The sequence below is a fragment of the Pinus tabuliformis genome, chromosome 9 (genome assembly GCF_031772625.1).
Source record: "Pinus tabuliformis cultivar Carrire ecotype Pingquan chromosome 9, CPIR1, whole genome shotgun sequence".
In the NCBI taxonomy this organism is placed as follows: domain Eukaryota; kingdom Viridiplantae; phylum Streptophyta; class Pinopsida; order Pinales; family Pinaceae; genus Pinus; species Pinus tabuliformis.
In genome coordinates, this window is record NC_142307.1 from 216,990,210 (window position 1) to 217,010,737 (window position 20,528).

Here is a 20,528-nt window from a genome sequence, read left to right on the forward strand (position 1 = left end):
CTGGCTCAATAATTCCTGCTTCGAGCATTTTGTCTAGTTCTGTGCGTAACTTCTCCTTGTATTTCAGATTTAAGCGGTAATGCCTCTATTTAATTGGCTTCGCATTTGGTTTTAACGTGATCCTCATGATTCCTAAATCTCTGATGGTTCCCTTTAACTCTGTAAACTTGGTCGAGAATAAGTCCTGGTACTCGCGGAGTAACTCAGCAACCTTATCGACCGTCATGTCATCCCAGTTTTCACTGAGCATTGCAAACTTAGGTTCAACATCCATACCAATGTTCACCTACTTCGTTTTCACCGACACGGCTATGTCAGGGTTCTCAATATGTGGTCCTTGAACCTCACGATGGCCTTCTGTTTCTAGAATATTAATTTTCCTTAGATCTTCGTCTTCTTCTTTAGTAAGTACATTATAACATTCTAGCACGGAGCTCAGCTAAGTAGCCCATTCAGGCTGAATCGATTCTACCAGATCCTGTGGTACCCTAAAGATAGCTACTTTTACCTCTTGTAGCACTTCATCAGTGTTGTCCCACCATATATCCTCAAAACTGAAGGTCATCATGAACCCTTCGCACAGGATATCCCATTCACTTGTCCCATGGCGGAGCTCCATCTTTATATACCAATTCCTAGGTATAACATCTAGGGTATGACATAACAGATGCACCCACTAAGGTTGGGGTTTTTCTCCATAGACCTTCGTCCACTTGTCTAGGTGTGCACGCGGATCATCCTGTCCGTCATACTTGTCTATTAGTTGCATCCTAGGCTTCCCAAACTATGTGTGCATCAAAGATCCCTTTGTCCATACCACACCACCTCGCAGGCATAGTGCACAGTACCCAATTCAAGGCCTAGAAATGTTGCGTTTTCGGCACCTCCCTTTCAAGCTTATCTAGGAAAGTATCTACCTCACTTAACCCATCATAAGTAGGCAGATCCCTCACTTTTGTCGATACACAGTGCAGTGATCTTGTCATCATATTATAGTTCAACATGGTTACTTCGTGTAACTGGTTCTGCCATCGCTCTATCTCCTCATCAGAATCTAATGTGCATGAGCTTTCATGCTCCCATGGGATCCATTTGTCCACAATGGGATTTACACAATCTTGCTCTCGCATGGCTATTTTATAGATGCAGTCCAAATCATCGTCACTTTCATAGTCATGCATTGGCTCTGTATAACACAATCCTTCAGCAGGGTCCAAGGGTATGACTATGTGGAGAGACTTCTTCTCAAAAATCATCTTGTGCTTATTCAAATTAATCATCTCGTTCATGTCAGTGGCCCAATCAATTCCTAAGAGCGTGGGGTAGGGATTGTTGTCATCAACAATCTCTATTACTTCAAAGTCTGCTAGCGCACTCGCTCCTTCAATATCCACAGTGATTCCCTGCAATCGCCCCATGGGTATTATTTTCTGTTGGTTCGCCATTCGCAGCTGAATAGGAGACTATTACAGTGTAGGCCTCCCCATGCACTCCCATGTCTGCTTCGGTAGAAGGTTCACGTCCGATCCTAAATACAGAATTACTTGGTCCATCTCATATTATCCAATCTGCACAGTTAACCTCATTTCTCTTCTCATCCTCATCTTATGCTTTCCAATCTTCCGGACTACGTGTGGTTCTCCTAGCATAGTACCAGTGCATCTATTAATGAGTTCTTGTAGTCCCTTTACAACCTTACTATCATGTAGTAGCTTCATGCATGTTTCCAGGAAAGTCGTAAGCCTAGATGGGTCCATTTCCAGATCCAGTCTATCTTTGCTTCCTCAAGTGGAGGCAGTAGTGAAGCTCTTTTTAGCTTCCATGAAGGTTTCCTTAGCGTGCTTCAAATCAAACTCTGATTCTTTCATTGGAGCCTTGCAATCCCAAGTACTATCTTCAGGTTGTTTTCCTTTATCATCTCCCATTGTGATTCCACTTCAGAGCACAATGCTCACAATTGGATCTTCCTCACATAGCTCAAACCTCATCATCTGCAGGTTCTGAGTCAGGGGAGGTGGTAGCACTCCCTTGTCGTGTATCCTAGCTATCAACGTTAGACAATATTCCATCTCATGATCAACAAGGTATAATATAGACATGATGGACACATTGGGTTCATACAATCATGGGCATAATGTCATGGCCCTCCGCAATTGTAGCATATCAGCTGTCCATGACCTCTTCTAGGTCCTCCTCCACCTCGGCCTCATCTGCACCTCTGAAATCTTGTTCACGCCACTCCTGCATTCTAGTCTAGGGGCCGCATTTCGGCCTGAACTCTATAGGTGGGAGCTCTATCCATCATCAACTCATAGCTTCTACAAGTGTGCTCATCATTTCCAACCGATCTACAAAAATTACAGAACAATTGTTGTGAATTTTGAGTATACTTTGTAACAAATGGGAGTTGTCTGTAGTTTGTTTCCCTCCTATTTAATAAATAGCACACCACAAAGTATCCATTGCGCTAGGTCCTGCTTGTGCCTCCGGTCTTAACGACATTGGTCCTCCTCCCGTGAGGTAATTTGTGAACATTGAGCAGTGGTCCTTATCATGACCCTGACCCTTGCATTTTATGCACCACACCTCTTCATGCACTTCTGGTCGGGTTGTCTTGTCCTGTTTCAGACTCTGCATCTCAAGGCATAAGTTTTTCAACTGGGCATGGATCTGCTGAACTCCTAAGTTAGGATCCTACATCGGTGTCTCATGCAGCCTCATCATGATCTCTAAGGCCTCTAGCTAAGTCAACTTTTGTTGCAATAGCGCATTGATTAATTGTGGAGTTAACGATGCTACAAACCATTCACAATGTTGTCCATTTGTCGGATTCATATTAGCTTCGTGAATCGTACACTTCAACCTCTAATCGAACTCCCAAGGAGTTTCTCCTGGTAAATTCTTTGTTTAGCGCTACTTGGATATCCACAATCGCTGCATTTGGATTAGCATTGGAGTGCTTAATATACCAGGTCAGCACGCGATCCTGCAGAGCGCTGACCAGCATCGCTTTCTTTATCTTATCATCTATAACTCCCTGCGCTTCCCATATGTCCGTTTTCATGAACCAAAACTGGTTCGGATCTTCATTTCCTACTCCCTTGAACACAGGCAACTTTATTGTGCTTGCCATATTGACCTGCGGTAGCGGCGGAGGTGGTATGGGTGAAGATGGAGGTGAAGGTGGTGAAGCTGGTGGTGGTGTTCATTAGGGTGCTATGCACAGAATTCTCTCCCTTATCAAATGGATCCTACTTCGCGTAGAGACCTTCATGAGCTCTTCTTCATCCCCTTGCAGAGGTGAAATCAAAGGGCTATTCTCTAGTCCCTTACTTCCTTCATTTTCTGTAGGTGTTTTTGCTTGGCGTAGCTATGAACATCAAGGTAATTGCATAATCATCTTTTCACACAATAGCATTTCAATCCAAGTATTCAAAGACTTTACATACATATCTCGTGGTCCTTTCAGAAAGTGTCGCTCTGCCTCACTATAGCTGACTGAAGTATCTACCGCGAACTTAGTAATGAATCCTCCTATAATCTAATCGAGCCAGTGATCAACAGCACATGTGATCTTATCATCCGATACTTCCATTCTACGCACCAACTCTGGGGTCTGCACAATAGGATTGTCGAGTTTCCACCTTCCTTGGCTATCTGCTAGCTTCACAATCCACTCGTACGGTTTAGTAGGGAAATATGCGAAGAAGATTTTATGGATCTCTGTGTACAAGTAGCAGTCTAACCATTCTTATTTTGTCAGTTGTGGATTCCTATTCTCCTGTGCCACGGACTCGTGAATCCTCCTGTCCAACCAACCTTCAATTTCCTTCTTAGTTGGATTCCAATGAGACGACATCAAACATCTCTATGCAGATTTTGGTCCCGACAACAAAATCATTTATTAGCTTGATGGGGCCTGACCTAAGTTCGGAGTTAATCAGCCATACAAATCCCTACACTACTGGCCCTTTCGGCAACAACCCGCAAAGTGCTGACTGAGGTCTCACCCGAGGCAGTATGGGGGGATGCTGGAACCAAGTTTCCACACTCTTGAGATGTCTGAGGGGTCAATTTAGTCCAACTGTGAATGGCTTCGCGCAGGCCACTTCACGCACTTCCCTCACCTGCGAGGTCTTTGTGATCTGTTATAATCACCTTCGCGCATCCCCAACCAGGGTCTGAGGTGCTTTCACGCTGCTAAGGTAGCAATCTTCACTATTTCCCCATGTTACACCATTGATCTTACGTATCTTCTTATAACTATTAGTTAACTTTGCGTAAACAGATAATTTATCTTACATTCACTTAATCAACGCAATCATATATGTTTGTGCATCATATTTAAAGAACATAAATGTAATTTATAACCAATACATTTAATGTAGAAAACAGTAAATAAATAGACAGGAATGGTATAAAACTTCTCTTTATTAATTCTTCAATCAGTTACAGACTCCACCTACCCTGTGCACTCAGCTACAGGCGTTTGCACACTCAGCTGCGGACTACTAGGCCTCTACACAGTGAGTTGCAGAGCCTTCTCCTACCCTACAACCCAAGACTCAACTCTACACTTAGATAAGACCCAATTCTTCATCCTTCATTCATGACTTCCTTCTATCTTTTTTACAGCTTAGAGTGTCTCTCTATTTATACAATCCCATGGTCTGCGGACCATGGGTAGATCTCTAAAGCTGATATTACATTACAAAAATGAGGACCGACAACCCTATGAATCATTTAAAAGCTCACGCTCTGCGCCCACAAAATGCAAAGTCTTTACATCGGATTTAGTCAAAATCTAGGTTTTAAGCCCCAAAACTTCCCTTGGGGGATCCCACACCCAACATGGATAATCTTTCATGAGGATGAAAAGAAAAATATCATAAAAGATTGAAGTCATGTAAGAGCTAGTGTCCATCCACCCAAAAATAATTGAGCCTTGCAAAGATTCTCATTAGTGAGAGATGGATCCATTGGAAGAAATATAAAGAAGTTTGCAAGAAAGGGTTTAATAAGGAGTAGTGGGGGCATGTTCTAGAGTGGTTGGAAATGTTTCCAATAGCCATTAAAAATTACGTCCAGAGGAAATTACATCCTATAAATATCACCTTTGGTAGATGTTATTTTCAACTAAGCTACATTCATCTAATTTGGGAACAATAATATCAATTTCTAGTTGTCAACCTTCAATCTAAAATCTATAACAATGTAAAGGAGACTTAAGGAAGTCTACAAAATCTTGGGTCTAAGCCTTATTCCCTTCACATGTTTCTTCTTGCCACTAGATTTCTAGACATTGGACGATGAAGGATTTCAATTCCCTAGAAAATCAACCTCCATGTATCAAATGAAAATGACTAAGGGGAGATATTTGGATGCCTACTACTAAATTCCTAACCAAGCTACAATGTTTTTTTGTGACCTCTCAATGGAGGATATTAGTATGTTGATCTAGAGTTGTTTTAAATAGCCATTGAGTTAGGACGACGACCCAACTCATTTCAACTTAGTGAGTGATTGATAGATGTTTATTAAAGATAGTTACTAAATTTTCTATTTCCTAAAATGAACCATGAGCACAATAAAAAGAACCCTAAAAAAACATCCTCTTGTAAAATCTTATAGTGTTTGGAGTTGAGTGTGTGCATGTGAATTTTTCCAATCACATGTTTGACTTACAAGATGTGGATATTGTTGTATTGTTATTGATTTGTTAATTAAAATAGGTGAGATTGTATCCTTTCATGAAAGAAAGAGGTACACATGCATAGGTGCATTAATTCCTTGCTAAATTATTATGTGAGCTTTCCATCTAATTGATGGAGTTTGAACCTATCACTAAATTTGTGTTACTTCATCCATATTGCTTGAGAGGCACAAGATGACGAGCATGTTGGTACTCAAAACTTCTCTTCTAATTCAATTTGAAAATGATGTAAGCTAACTAATTAGCTCTAATTCTTTTTCAAATTTAAAATCACCCATTTGGGAAAGGAGAGAAATAAAGAATTCCTTTTCATCCCTTTATCCACTATCCGACCTAATCAAACTTGTAGGAATGAATAACTAGCCAAACCACATAATTGTGGAGGTGCATAAAATTAATAACTATAAACTCACTCAAAAAATTAAATATATTAATTAGAAAAATGCATATTCTTATTGGTTCCTTTAAGAAGGTTGCATCAATCTTATAGAATGTAAAAATGAGTAGTGCACAAACTACGAAACTATCCTTTTAATAGTCATCTGAATCAAATGCATATGAAAAATTTAACAAAATTATACGTTAGAAAATCAAAGACAATAGTGTAGAGGCATTGTTGATTCCATGTTGTTACCTTCAACATCATTTATACTCAATAAGGTTTTCTAGTTAACCAGTATATTATGAAATGGAGTATAGGTCCTAATGTGTGATCACTAATCTGTTTGTTTATTTTGAACAAGAGAGGTGACCAAAACAACTTTGTTATAATAATTAGCTACTGACCTACAACATAACAACAAATGATTATTTTTTATTCCAAAGGTAAATAGGTTTTATTGAGTAGGAATAAGAAAGAACCATGCAAAAGAAGAAATACCTTTTATTTTCAATGGACAAGGAAAATGTGGCCTTCATTGAGTCACGAAGGAATGATGAAATGGTGATAATGACTCTTATCCAAGCCTTCTAAGGGAAAGTCCTTTGCTATTTTTTTTTTCTCTTTGTCACTATTCGAAGGTTGCAAGCTTCCATAATTGTTTAAAAAATCTTTGAAGGAAAACTATGCTACCGCAATAAAAGTTCAAAAATATTGTCAATTCCCTTGAAAATTAGGCAATGTAACTTTTCGTTCAACTTCTCATATCAAATGGTTACCCATGTCTCTTACTGATAAGATTTTCTCGAGCTTAATAAAAATTGCTTCGAGTTATGAGTGATTGCTCAAGTCCATTATGGGTTTTCTAGAGGAATGTGTCGAGGGTCTTGAAATATGAAAGTTCTTATTATTAAATTTCCTACAACTATGAACCTAACCCAAACTCGCAATTTTCCATTAGATTCAATCTTCATCCATTCTTGCATCATTAATTATTATAGATGGTGGCTTTCAACATAAACATGTGGCTATCAAAGGGACTATGCAAATCACACAAAATCGAAAGGTTGACTTTATATAGTGGAAGAAGACCCACTTTATGATTACTTTTGGGAGACTAATTATTTGTCATAGGTAGCCTTTATCATGGTGATCCAGTGAATTTTTTTCATGTGAACACTTATAAAGTTGTGCGAGTGATTTTCGGTTCATATCCTATACAATATTTTCTACACGAAAAACAAATTAAAAAATAGTTTTGAAGGGAGTTATAAGTGATTTCATCGATAATTCTTGTAGGGTATTGAGAAAAAAACATTTAACACGTAAAATAATTGATGTAGTCTTTATTTAAGTTTGTATTTATTGTTTAATATTGAGAAGCTACATTTAAATCATAATAGGAATGGTCTTCACTTGAATTTAGTTAGCCTACATAAAATGATATAAGTTGTGCTTAGTAGGTGTGTTTCCGGAGTTAAATTTTCTTAAACTCTAAAAAAAAATTACTTTCTTATATATAGTTGTATTTGGGTATAGTTGAATATGATTGTTTCATTGATATCATGGATTATTCGTTTTAGAGAAACTTGCATCCATTAGAGGCCGGATCATAAGTGGATCATAATGGATGATGTAAATGACTTATTAATTAGAAAACATGGACATCTCGTTGAACATGACATTATGCTCCATAAATATTAATGATAAGGGTACTAACCATATTTCATATTCTTTATTTTGTGACGTGTGTGGAAAAGGGATCATTGTTTAAAATATTTAAATATTAACGCGAATACGGGGTTTTCGGTTAATTATTGCATAATTAATAACTTTATAGATTAGATTGAGCAATATATAAACTAATATTGACGTAGAAAATATAGCTGTTGGATTCTACGTTGCCCCGAAGGTTGGATTGTTTTATGATTCCTTTTTAGTTAGGCTATTATAGAACAGATGTTGGTTTACCATTGGAATAGATTGTTGTTTAAGTATGGAAATGAAATTATTTACCTATGCCGTAAGGATTTTTTTTAGAATAATTCTCTTGTGTACCATTTTGCATCATCAAATGAAATGTTAGATAATTGAAGATTTATACGCGGCGAGATTAATAGTTAGTAGTTAAGTTAAAAACTAATAGTTGGAGCACTTAAAAATAATAATAATTAGGATGTCAATAATAATCGTTAGGGCAAAAACTATATATAATATTTTTTTCCTTTTTCTCTCGATTTCATTTTTTTTTTGCGGGATTTGGCTTCTACGACACAATGTCGCCTTTCATTTTTAACTGCAAATCGTGGGATTCTCCGGGAACTGAGTATATTTTTCAATGCGTCTTGCCCGCATAATCCTCTTTAAATAGTAGGGAAGCCCCTTGGTAATCGGAAACATTCATCTTGTTTTGTCTTTCATAATCTTTGTATACCATTTTCAGATTTTTTTGGTTGTGGAATCCATTCTTTAATTGTATAGACCAAACGTTTCATTTGTCGCAATCGAATCATACGAACTTTGTGGAATGCATGAATGTCATACATCCAATGGATGATTTTGCATTCATAGAGGGAAACCTGCCAAATGAATTTGATATTGTTCTGCACTCCTTGGTGTTGAATTGTGTTCACGTTGCGTAAACAAATCCTTTGAAAATCACGTCTCTCCAAGGCACCATGACGAACAATGTCTTTCACTATAATTGGAAGAAAAGGGAGGGGAAAAATCTCAGGAAGGCCTTGGTTTGAATCTATGGAGATGGTGTGGATTTGTTCAATAGGGGAGATGAGATCCAAAAATTCTCGAGCACATGTGTATAATTTTTTTTTTGGGAAGAGAACTGAATTTATTTCATGTTACGTACATACCTATAGGATAATTTTGCATCATCCCACAGAGCCAAACACAAGGTTAGTCTTGAAGTGATATTGTAGATCCAATTTTTCCATTTATAAGCCCAACCTATAAATATGCAACACATTGAGTATAATGCCATGTAAGGAAAAACAAAAGTCATGAATGTTTTTGGGTATGTATTCTTGATCTACATTCATTGCCAAGGCTTCAAAATTTGTATTCTTGCTCTATATTCATTTCCCAGGAAAATTTGGCCATAAGGGACTTATTAAATATTTTCTCAATGGGAACATTTACACCATGAAACTGAAATTCTTGGGTCCATGTAATTGATTTTTGTTTTTCCCAATGCCACAGTATTCACATCATCTCTTATTTTCATGTTTGCCTTCATTTTCTCAATCTTCAACTTGGTATTAGCAATTCCTTTCACCAATGTTTTGTAAATTGGTTTCTCTTAGAAGGCTTCCCTTCTGGATAACTGAAGTGTGGTGTATTCCCTTTTGTATCCTTATCAAGATCAATTTCTAGCTCTAGCTATGTATTTTTTCCTATAATTCTTTCCATTTGGTTGGTTACCATGTTCCTTTGAAGCAAAGTTTTGATGGTTACATAGAATTGCAACCTCCTTGTTTGCACGTTGATATTTGACAATGTTCTCTAAGCAACTGACGCTAGTTATGTCCTCAATAAGTGTTTCCAATGTAATGGATGCATTGTATGTTATGAAGACTTTTGTTGTCATGCATGGCATAATTTCCTTGAGATGGGCATTCAATTTACTCATGTCAAGCTTATCAAACAATTCATCCCCTTCTCTTTCACTAATATTAAAGTCACCAATGGTTGTGAAGACCGTTCATCTACCTCAACTGTATAGAAGTAGAAAATAGAATGCATAACTAAGAATTCAAATTATAGAGAGTTTGGAGGAATTAAAGTCACATTTTCTAATTTCAATGTTAAACAACCCACTGCATCATCCTCGTCATCATCCTTCTCCTCACCAGCCCTCAGAGCAAACCTATCAATCAGGTACATTTCCACTCCAATCTATCATTGTTTCCATGCTCCCTCAACACACTCTCTAACTTTGTATTTTTTCTTTGTTGGAAATATTAATCTCAGCCAGTGCTTTAAACACACTAAAAACCACCATTCTTCCCAAGTAAACTACTGTAGGATTGCGATTTTGTTTGCAGGCAGAAGGACTGCAGTCAAAACAATAGTACATCGCAGACTATTCCACAACACATCACAGAAGTTCAGGCATTTAATGAAGTTTAGTAAATAATTATGGGCAAGCATTCACTCAGCGACTGTTTCCCACACTCCACAACACCTACAAGATCCAAAAACCAATTACTATGTAAAATCGCTCATGTTGTGTATTAGTTATTTGCTTTATCATGTATTAATGTCAAGCTCGTATGTTGAGATAAATATGGATGAAAATCTCATTTGTAATGTTGGGCAAGTTAGAGAGCGAAAGAGGGTAAAAGCCTGTGAGGTAGTGAGGAGAAAATCATGGAGGAAATATTGGTGGGTGCATGAAAACAAGTTTTACAGAGTTTTATGCACACTTACTCCACAACCTTAGTGAAGTGTAAATCACAGTAAGTTTTTTTGTTTTTCAGTTGGAGTTGGAGCCTCCATTTATCACGCGAATGTATTTTCCTATGTTTTAAATACAATAAAAAGTATGTTATGTTGTGATGTGGTCTTAAACATTCATGAGTAAATTATCGAACCCCTTTTTGCTTTTACCCTGTTTTGTCGTGAGTTATTTCCTGTGTTTTTGTTAAGCCTGTGTAGTTATGATTTTCTTACCACAATCGAATTATCAGGTACACTCCTCTCCTCTTCCGTTGCAAAATTTATTTTTTTTAAACGGTATCAGAGTGACTTAAACTCTGTTAGTGTAAAAACAAGTGTTTCTACTAGCAGTTAAAATTTTTGTGAGGGAAGATTGTTTTTTAGCATATTTACCAGTAGGTAGAAAGTTTTTTTTTCACTGAGAAATGGAAACATCAAGAACAAGCTTGACTAATTCTCAGATACCTCAGTTTAATCGGAAAAATTATGATTATTGGGCTATTACAATGAATATGTTTTCCTCTCGAGACATTTGGGATTTGGTGGAGAATGGTTTTCAAGAACCAGCGGATGCAACATAATACAGTGACTTGTCTCAAGTATAAAGGGATTTGTTAAGGGACAACAGGAAGAAGGATTCAAAAGCACTTTCATATATTTTCCAAGCAGCTCATGAATGTATTTTCCCCAGGGTTGCAGTAGCAACAAAGTCCAAGAAATCATGGGACACCCTCAAGACAGCCTACCAAGGCATGGCAAAAGTCAAGACAACAAAACTCCAAATGTTGAGAAGAGACTTTGAAACACTTTGTATGAAAGAGTATGAGAATGTAGACTCATTTTTCACACATGTAATTTAGTTGGTTACTCAAATTAGGTCCCATGGTGAGACACTTGAAGAAAGGAGAATAGTTGAAAAAGTTTTGAGAAGTTTGCCAGCAAGGTTTGATGCCATTGTTGTGGCCATAGAAGAGACAAAGGATCTCTCACAGTTCTCAATGGATGAGCTTCATGCATCACTGATTTCTCATGAACATAGATTGAATAGAGCAACAAGCTCCTCATTGGAGCATGCCTTCAAGACACAAGTTTCATTTGGTCAAGGTAAAGGTAGAGGAAGATCATATGCTAGAGGAAGAGGAAGAAGCCCACACATAGGTGGAAGAAGCAACCCTTCAAGCTCAAGTGGAAGGGGTAGCAATCAAAATCCAAGTCAATGCCCAAGCCAAAACCAAGCACAAGGTCATAGGTATGATAAATCTCAAGTTCATTGTCATTACTGTAATAAATATGGTCATTATGCAAATGAATGTAGAAAGAAGCATTATGACATTAGTAAAAAACCAAGTGTAAATCTCACAGAAGAAAATCAGAACCATGATAGCATAGTTTTAGCTTGTAATGTAGCACAAGAAAAGCATAGTGATGTATGGTATCTAGATTTAGTATATAACAACCACATGTTAGGGAACATAGAAATGTTTTCCAATATAGATGAAAGTGTTAAATTTGAAGTGACATTAGAGACTCATATAAAAGTCTCTGTCATGGGAAAAGCAAGAGTTAATATCCTAACAAATAAGGGGGAGAAGAAGTACATCTCTGATTTTTAATTTGTTCCCTATTTAAAGCATTACATCATAAGCATTGGACAGCTCATGCAAAAGGGATATAATGTCTTTTCCAAAAATGATGAGTGCACAATTTTGGATAAGCCTCGAAGAAGACAACCGATTGCAAACGTTCAGATGACAAAAAATATAATGTTTCCCCTAAAGATAAGACCAAATTTGAAAGAAGAAGGTGCACAAGAACAATTATCAATGACATCACAAGAGGATAGAAGAAACGATGCAACTATCACATAAGTGAACTATCAAGCAGAGGTGAAAGATGAAAATTGGTTATCGCATTTGAGATTTGGACATCTCAACTTTTGAGGTTTGAATTCCTTGCATAGGAAAGCAATGGTGAAGGGATTACCACTCATAGAAAAACTGGACAGCCTATGTGAAGGATGTATCTTGGGCAAAAAACATAGAGAGACATTTCGAGTAGGAAAGTCAGTAAGGGCAAAGGGACATTTCAAGATTGTCCACTCAAATTTATGTGGACCAGTGCAGACACCATCAATTAGTGGCAACCACTATCTATTGACCTTCATAGATGACTACACAAGGAAGACATGGGTCTATCTCCTAAAATAGAAAAGTGCAAGTGTTTGAGCGCTTTTGCCAATACAAGGTTCTTGTTGAGAAGAAAAGCGGGCACTACATCAAAGTCGTCAGGAGTGATAGAGCTGGCGAATACATCTCAAATGATTTCGTTCGATTTTGTAGGGAGCATGGAATTCACAAGCAACTTACAATAAGATATACACCTTAGAAAAATGGTGTGGTAGAAAGGAAGAATAGGACCATTATGGAAATGGCAAGGAGTATTGTGAAGGCAAAGCATTTGCCAAATGATTATTGGGTTGAAGTTGTCACATGTGTGGCATATATCTTGAATAGATGTCCAACCAAAAGTGTCCATAATGTGGTTCCTGAAGAGTCATGGAGTGGAAGAAAGCATAGTGTCACTCACATTAGAGTCTTTGGATGTGTGACATATGCACAAGTCCTGGATAAGTTGAGGAAGAAGTTGGACAACAACTAGGAGAAATGTATATTTGTTGGATGCAGTGATGAATAAAAGGCATACAAACTCTACAATCCATTAACCAAGAAGGTCATAATCAACAAAGATGTGAAATTCATAGAAGAGGAAGCATGGGATGGAATTTTAGAGAAGACGGTCAATGTTAAATCATGTATACCACATGAGTACAAAGAGGAATTGACAGCAACAAGTAATTACTCAACAATGACTCCCTTTTCACCTACTGAAGTGCAACAAAGCAGAACACCATCAATAAATAATAGGACATCGACGCACAATCAAGCAAGTCTTTCTCCAAGCACACTGCAAAGCACAACACCAAGTTACATGTCAAGCCCATCTTCAACAAGCACAAGGAGACCAAAATTCAGAAATTTAAATGAAATTTATGGGCAAGATGTATTTGATAGCAACACTGATCTGAATTCTTTATTTGCATTATTTTGTCATGTAGATGACCCGATCAATTTTGAAGATGCAGTCAAAGAAGAAAAATGGGTTGCAACGATGGAGTAAGAAATAGAAGAAATATAAAAGAATGACACATGGGAGGTAGTGAACGTTCCGATAGGAAAATATGGCATTGAATTGAAGCGGGTCTATAAGACCAAGAGAAATGTCTATGGTAATATTGAAAGGCACAAAGCAAGGCTAGTTTTCAAAGGATAAAAGCAGCAGTATGGAAGAGATTATGCGGAGACATTCGCGTTAGTCGTGAGGATGGAGACAGTGGGTACAGTTGTGGCGATTGGTGCACAACATAAATGGAAAGTGTGTCAATTGGATGTAAAATCGGTGTTCTTGAATGGAGTGTTGAAAGAGGAAGTGTATGTTGTGCAACCACCTGGTTATGACGTAGAAGGCAAAGAAGACAAAGTGTATCGGTTGAAGATCTCTTTATGGGTTGAAGCAAGCACTGCATCCATGGTACAACGGGATAGATTCCTACTTGTTGGACAATGGTTTTGACAAATGTGATAGAGAGCCTATCCTCTACATCAAAGAAAGAGATTGTAAGATTCTTATTGTCGTCTTATATGTAGATGATTTGAATTTTACAAGAAGTGATGATTTCCTCATCGTTGATTTCAAACCAGTCATGAAGAATGAATTTGAAATGAATGATTCGAGGTTGTTATGGTCTTTTTTGGGCATAGAAGTGAAGCAAATAGAAAATGGCATTTTTATCTCTCAAGCAAAGTATGTGGTAGACATTTTGGAGAGGTTTAAAATGCAGAACAACAAGGCCACACCAACTCCAACTGTCATGGGGTTGAATATGAGAAAAGAATATTGTAGCATCAATGTCAATCCAACATTATACAAAAGCATGATAGGTAGTTTGATGTATTTGACCACCACTAGGCCGGCTATAATGTATGCGGTGAGTTTGGTGTTGAGGTTCATGGAGAAAGCTAAGGAAACACATTAGCAAGCAGGGAAAAGGATTCTAAGGTATGTCAATGGGACAAAACAGTATGGCATTTTTTACACCGCAACAGATGACTTCAAGATGGTTGGTTAGACTGATAGTGATTGGGCAGGAAGTGTCGATGACAGAAGGAGCGAAAGCCAAATATGTCGCCGCAACAACAGCAGTAAGCCAGGCAGTTTGGATGAGAAGGATGTTGAGGGATCTTCACCACAACCAAGAGGGAACAACAACTATTTTTTGCGACAACACCTCAACAATTGCATTGTCAAAGAATTATGTTTTTCACAAGAGGACCAAGCATATTGATACTAAATATCATTTTATGAGAGAGTTGATTAATAATGGTTAAATTGTGTTGCAGCACTGCAGGTCACAAGAACAATTTGCTGATATTTTCACAAAGTCATTGCCATGTGAAAGTTTTGTTTATCTGAGAGATCGTTTGGGAATTGTCAATGGCGAAAGTTGTGACTAAGGTGGAGTGTTGGAAATATTAATCTCAACCACTGCATTAAACACACTGACAACCACCATGCTTTCCAAGTAAACTACTGCAAGGTTACGATTTTGTTTGCAGGCAGAAGGACTGAACTTAGAACAGAAGTACAACATGGACCATTCCGCAACACATCACATAATTTATGGCATTTAATGAAGTTTAGTCAATAAGTATTTGAAAATATTCACTCCACGACTATTTCCCACACTTCACAACACCTGCAAGGTTAGAAAACCAATTACTATGTAAAACCGCCCATGATGCGTATTAATTATTTGCTCTACCATGTATTAATGTCAAATTTGTATGTTGAGGTAAATATGGATGAAAGTATCATTTGTAATGTTGAATCTAGAGAGCAAGAGAGGGTAAAAGCTTGTAAGGTAGTGAAGACAAAATCGTGGAGGAAATGTTGGTGGCTGCGTGAAAACTGGTTTTACGGAGTTTTACACACATTTACTCGGCAACCCAACTAGTTTTACTGAGTTTTACACACATTTACTCGGCAACCCAGTGAAGCGGTAGTAAGTCTTTTGTGTTTTTCACTTTGAGTTGCAGCCTCCATTTATCACATGAATGTATTTTCCTATGTTTGAAATATAATACAAAGTATGTTATGTTGCGATGTGGTCTTAAACAATCATGAGTAAATTTACCACCACTGTTTTTGCTTTTACTCTGTTCTGGCATGAGTTATTTCGTGTGTTTTGTTTAAGCCTCTATGTAGTTTTGATTACCTTGCTGCAACCTAAGATTAGTTTTGATTTCCTTGCCACAACCTAATTCTAAGCTACACACCTTTCCTCTGCCCCTACGAAATTTACTTCTCTAACATTCTTAAAAGTATTTCCTTTTTGGTATGTCACTTTGAATCATATCGCTAATGGTTACACAAAATTGCAACCTCCTTGTTTGTACATTGATATTCTCTGAACAAATAACCTGTTACGTCTTGAAGAAGATTTTCCAATGTAATAGATGCATTGTAAGTTCTTAAGACTTTTGTTGGAAGGCCTCGTGTAATTTCCTTAAGATGGGCATTCATCATATTGGTGTCAAGTTGAACAAACATGCCATCCCCTTTTCTTTTTCCCTTTTTAAAGTCACCAATAGCTGTGAAGACTCGTTCATCTACCTCGACTGTGTTGACGTAGAAAATGGAATCCTTACCTAGGAAATCAAATAGCAGAGACTTTGGAGTAATTAATGTCACATTTTCTACTTTCATTATGTAGAAACCCACTCTATCAACGTCATCATCATCCTTCTCCTTTCCAACCCTTATAGAAATCCTATCAATCAAGTACATTTCCACTGCAATCTCTCTAGTGGTCACATCTTTGTAATGCTTGAGAATTCTTTTTTTATGTAGTGGGCTAAGGTAATTTTTCTTTCTCTAACTTCTTATTTTGCCTAGGCTTTTCCACATACAATTACGGTTTGCAACAATTCAATAGCTTACGAGACAAGTATGGCCAATATTGTTCCAACCATACATAGCTCAATCAACATGATATTCTATACTATAAATTAATCAAGAACAAAATCTAAATTCTAGTGATGAACAATGATGTTTGTTTGGAATATTACGTAATCTAGAAATAGGCTTAGTTCCGTTAGTAGTTTGACAATCAGTGGAATTCCCAATGTAGAATCTCGAGGTAATTTTCTGTCTAGGGTTTCTTCTGTATTTTTCTGTTTATAGGGAAAGACAATGGTTTGTTCCACGGAAAATATATCTTTCAAACTGAGACAATTCTAACAAAGGAAGCCATGTAATTCCACAATGCACATCCTTAAATAAATAATTTAAACAATACAATGCAAATCTAACCATTTAGTAATTCAATGGATACAATGGTAATTGGATTCAATCGTTCAGTTCATTTCCCCGAGTCCGAACGTAATTTTAAAACAAAATTTGTACAGAGTTCGACTAACATTCAGCCCTCTTAACTAGAGGTAATCGTCAAGAAGACGACGAGATATGTCTCATATAAATGAACACCACCTATGTTTAGAACTTCTCGATAGGAACTGCAACACTTGTGAAGATTCAGTCTAACTTGCAAGATGCTATCAGGGTTCTGTCCAAAATCTGTCATAAAATTTCCTTTGAAGATTATGTTTTGCTATAGAATTCAACAAGACTTGCTCAATCTGCTCATATAACTTTCTATTTAGCCTCGTTTTTCCTCAGAGCCATCGAATTTGTTGTTGCATTTCTATTTGACACAAAAGAAAAATCAGAAATATCTGTCAATTGCAATTAAATTTCACTTATACAACTACTCAATCTTTTCCGTAATAGGTGAAGGGCTGCATTTAGTTCCCCAACAGTCAAAAGACTATCATTTTCTTAGTCATCAGTGGCCCCAAACGTACTCAATGCTGATAGAACTCTCCAAATAGTTGCTCCTGCATTGAACAAGCAAAATGATTATGCTCCCTTGTCACAAATCCTCTTATGTCGAGGAAAAAATATCTTTAGGATTAGTTCTTTCCAGCCAACTATAACCATAGCAAAAGATTTTACTTTTAGGTTGTATAAAAATTCTTTTATTCATTCCATTCTCTGAAATTTCCTTGGGGCAGTTGCAATCCTCTTCTTTGAAAGGGAGGAACGTGTTAAGACAAAAAAACAAGAAAAGGCATTGTACCAGGTTCTAATAATTTTTTCTCAAGACCTAAATTTAAAGGACTGGTGAAATGTAATAACACTCGAGGAGTATTCGATATTAGGGTGCCTTATGTGACTTTGTAATTTCTTGGTTCTCTTGAAGAAAGAAAGTCAACTATTGCACCCAAAGCACCTGCTTCCAAAAGAGAATTGTCAATCTGACTGTCATTTTTTAGAAGATAACATAGGATTCCTACAGACCTTGCCCTCTCTTCTTCTTGATTTGCATTTGATATTCTGGCCACCAAATCTTTGATGTGGCTTTCTCATATATTTCTTGCAAGTTCATATTCTCCCCCGTATTCTCTTAGACAAGAGAGAATCTTCATCAAAAATAGGCAAACATCAAAATTTGGATCCCACATAAGTGTTATCGGTACTTGGATGACTTCTGAATTTGTCACATGAAACATGACTGTCGAACTCTTAGAGACCAAACTCAAAAGTATCTAAAACAAATAAGTTTCAAAGAAGGCCTTGCCAAAATTAAAGACTCAAAAATTTCAGAAGGCAATTTCCTCAGCTCATGATGGATTTTCCCCCCTCTAGATAATGCTCTGGCTTAATTAGCCAGGGTCTCAACCGCATGCTCTTTCACTCAAGTTTCAATGACCCAGAAAAATGAGGCGGAATAGAAGAGATGTTGCATTTTCTTCAAGAATGTAAACACAATTTTCCTCCAACCTTGAAAAATATTAAAGAGCAGAAAGAGGAATAGAGGTTGATTCTGGATTATTCTCTGATATCATTCGAAGAAGAGGAGGGATGATGCCTCCAATTTCAGCAGCTTTACCACAATCTATATGCTCTGTTTTGAAGAGTTCATTTTCAGAAAATGGTTGTGTTCGCACAGATCCTTGGACAAGCTGGTGGACCAAGGGATCATAATAATGGTTTTCTTCAATTTCTACGATATTGGCATCCACCCCCGATAAGTTCATTAATACCTCTTTTGAATTCTCGGCATGTGGATAGTTGGACATGGAAATCAACAAAGGAATGGAATTTTCAGTCTTCCATGTAACTTGACATAGTTGAGTAGCCTTTGAAATATCTAGTAGCAATGAAACTACTGGTTTCTTTATCTTAGTTTCATCTATTATATGGTTCACTATTGTTTCTATCCCTCGGAATAAGCCTATCAATCAGGTATGTTTCCACTGCAATCTGTCTATTGGTAGCATCCTTTAACTTAAACCGTCTCGTATATGTTGTTCGAATGTTATCTATGTAATCCTAGACAATTATTGCCTTCTGTAGTGGGCTAGGATGATTTTTCTTTCTCGGGCTTCTTGTTTTTCCTACCATTTTCCACATGCAATTAGGGTTTGCAGCAGATCAATAATTCACAAAGACAAGTATCGCCAATATTGGACCAACCATACACAGCTCAATCAACATCATATTGTAAACTATAAATTAATCTAGAGTAGAATATGAATTCGAGTGATGAAAAATGATGCTTTTTGGCAATATTATGTAATGTGAAAACCAACTTACTTCCAATAGCAGTTCGACAACCAATGGAATTCCCAATGTAGAATGTCGAGGTAATTTTCCATCTAGGATTTCTCAGATCCTTTTCAGTTTATAGGGGAAAGACAATGCTTTTTTCCAGGGAAAATATATCTTTAAAACTGAGGCAATTCTAACATAGGAAACCATGTAATTCCCCAATGCACATCCTGAAATAAACAACTTAAACAATATAGTGCAAACCTAACGATTCAGTAATCAGTCGATACAATAGTAAATGGATTTAGTCATTTAGTTCAGTTCCCCCAGTCCCAACATAACCTTTAAACAAATTAAGATAGAGTTCGACTAACACTAAGCCCTCTTAACTGACACATCTGCACTATTTAACTGACACATCTGCACTATTCTATCAACAGCAATTTTGACCAGAACCGCTACAGGTAACTGTCAAGAAGAGGACGTGATCTCTCCCATATAAATTGTTGAAATATAATTTCAACTGCAGCAAAAATTAAACAGTGGCAACAAACTGTTTTTCTTTACCTTTGTGATGCTATGAGATCGCATATCGCAAATCGCATCCTGAGCTTGATTGTTTTTTGTTACGACCTGTGTTTTCTGGCAATTGCGATGTTGCGATGCGATCCGACATATCGCAGATCGCACTAATGTGTGTGTGCTCTTTTTTTTTTTTTCGTTCCACCAAATGCGATTTCGCGATGCGATCAAATCGCAAATCGCAAATCACACCAATATAATAGTGTTTCATTTTTCCTTCCGCAGTTTGTGAGATCCAATTGAAGTCAACGGTTGAGTACAGGCCTGCACCAAATGAATTTGATGTGAAGTAAAAGTTTCTTTTACCGCCAGTTTTGTCAGTAAAACAGTAAATGTAATTTAATGTGGGTTGGTAGGTTTTGGTAAGATTTTAATTTTATTAGTTTTTTATTCTCGGGTGTAGTTTTGGTTTTATGACACAAGTAAAACATATGTAAGGTTAAGTTGTTGTTCGATGTATGTGATGAGTGTGAAAAATATGCACAGCAGTGCGATGTAAAAGAATGGGAGCACGCAACAGCGTATGTAATTCTTCACAGCAGTGTGTTAATTTATAAAGCTGAGACAGAGTATTTCTCAGGAGAGACAGTGAGTGTTTATTGGAAACTGGAACTGAAGTGTTCCTGGTGTAATCCCTCTGTGAGAGAGGAAGAACCATATCTTGTAACA

The 20,528-nt window shown here is 37.2% G+C and overlaps 2 pseudogenes; both read right to left on the reverse strand.

The window, feature by feature from the left end:
• Nucleotides 1-9,158: 9,158 nt before the first annotated feature.
• On the reverse strand, nucleotides 9,159-9,354 carry LOC149147929 (DNA topoisomerase 1 beta pseudogene; annotated as a pseudogene).
• Nucleotides 9,355-9,471: 117 nt separating this feature from the next.
• LOC149147930 (DNA topoisomerase 1 alpha pseudogene) lies at nucleotides 9,472-19,130 on the reverse strand (annotated as a pseudogene).
• Nucleotides 19,131-20,528: the final 1,398 nt, after the last annotated feature.